This window comes from Elephantulus edwardii, unplaced genomic scaffold, assembly GCF_000299155.1.
Source record: "Elephantulus edwardii isolate Elephantulus edwardi_28Jun2011 unplaced genomic scaffold, EleEdw1.0 scaffold00002, whole genome shotgun sequence".
Lineage (NCBI taxonomy): Eukaryota > Metazoa > Chordata > Mammalia > Macroscelidea > Macroscelididae > Elephantulus > Elephantulus edwardii.
In genome coordinates, this window is record NW_006399752.1 from 21,327,815 (window position 1) to 21,329,697 (window position 1,883).

The 1,883-nt window shown below is 40.5% G+C and overlaps 1 pseudogene; it reads right to left on the bottom strand.

The window, feature by feature from the left end:
- Nucleotides 1-251: 251 nt before the first annotated feature.
- LOC102863945 lies at nt 252-464 on the bottom strand (annotated as a pseudogene).
- Nucleotides 465-1,883: the final 1,419 nt, after the last annotated feature.

A 1,883-nucleotide genomic window follows, 5' to 3' on the forward strand; every position in this document is an offset into this window, starting at 1 on the left:
TTATTCGGCTACAGCGCGCCTCACTGTCTTCTCTCAAGGCTGAAGCTATACCCCTGATAGGTTCGTTCTGGGCATGTCATCTGCCTGACTATCGAGTTTGCTCCTTGCATGACTTTTGTTGCAATGATATGGAAAGAAATATCCTTTCTGCTGATTCCTAAGCCAGAAAGATTTAAGCTTAAAACCTGTTAACAATATTTTTGTTTGTTTATTTTTAAAAATTTTATTGCAATTCAAATCAGCATGTTGGTTCATTTCAGCTCCTTCACTACCAAACCTGGGAGCAGGGACTGCTTCAGCTTCTCGGCCTTCTCTTTGTCTGTGATGACCAGGGTGTAGAGGTACCTGCTGCACCGAACCTTGAACTTCACATTGTCCTTGTTCTTCTTAATCTTGACAGATTTGGCATCCTTTCGCCTGGCCATGAGCAGGAAGTCCTTGATTTCCTCAATTTTGAGAGGCATGGCGGCGAGTATGGGGGGCTGCGGGCGCGAGCCGGGACCCTCGATCCATGTCTGGGGTCCCCACGTTTCACCCGGCGCAGGATTGCCCCGGATTAGTACCGATGCCCCGCGTACCGCCCATGAACAATTTTACTGCCACAAAGGAGAAAGTCTGTGGCATAATAGTTCCAAGTAAATTAGAGCCGAGGATGGAGGAAGATTGCTAAAATAACTGCCAGAGAATATGGATCCAGATATGAATGAATTTCCCTTGACACTTCTAGTGAAACAGAAATTGTCCCTCTATCCGCTCCCCACCTTATGTCTCTTTGGGCTTCTCTGTCTTGCAACTTAGTGACATTTATTTGATGGTAACAGGAGTAATGAACCATCGAGGTAATCTTGTTCTATTTCAAAGATTCCAGAGTGAATCAGGAATCAGGTGCTATTCTTATTCATTTTGGGGAGGAAAATTTGGTACAGATTCAGCAATATCTTTTCTTGCTAATTAATCCATCTGATAAATTCCAAATCTTTTATGTGCCTAATCATTACATTCATGGAAGCTGGCATGCTTTATAAAACGATTCTGTCTTGTTTCTAGTGTCCTGGACACTAGAAAGGAGGCACACCTTGGACAACAGTGAGTACAAGTGAAGACTAGGATGGTGCTAAATGGTCAGTGCAGTCTGATCTCAGGAGCCACTAAGACACTACAGTCTTCTGCCTCTCACATGCTTCTACGCTGTCATCCTAACTCCTGAAATTTCATATCAGGCTTTCAATCTTTGTCTTAATAGATTAATGGGTTTTAATAATACATACTTAAAACAGTTTTATTTTTCTGTTAGGAAATGCAAAGATGCTATTTTAGAGTGGTCTCCTTTTAGGGAAAAGAACTAGAGAAAATGGAAAAGTTTGTTTTTCTTTTACATTTTGGCATTTTTTGGGGGTTGTAGTTTTGATCTTAAAGAAGAATTGTAAACTGCATATTCTAACCTTCTACTTGGTTAAGCTCTGGTGGCATAGTCTACAGAGAGCCTGCAAAATCAAAGGTGGTGCCTTTCTGGTGATTTGGATCAACCAACAGCTTCATGGGAGAAGGAAGAAGGGCAATGTCTTCCTATGTGATTTACAGCCTCTGAAAATTTGCTGGAGGGTTAGGTAGGAATTGGTTCCAAGTCAACAACTTGATTGTGAGGACTTTATTCTTTCAAAAAAGCAAATGGAAAGCCCAATTTCTTATTTTGTTGTCTTAAAATTCCTACTAATGTGAAATTAAATGAGTGATGAAAAATATAGTGCTCTTGATTTAAAAAAAAATAGATAAAATTCCTACTAAAAAATGTCACCGTGTCTTCACGCATATTATACTCCAATTTATTTAAGAAGCGAGTGAGGCCCTGCTTCAACCTGGACTCTGATTCAGGATATAAGGTA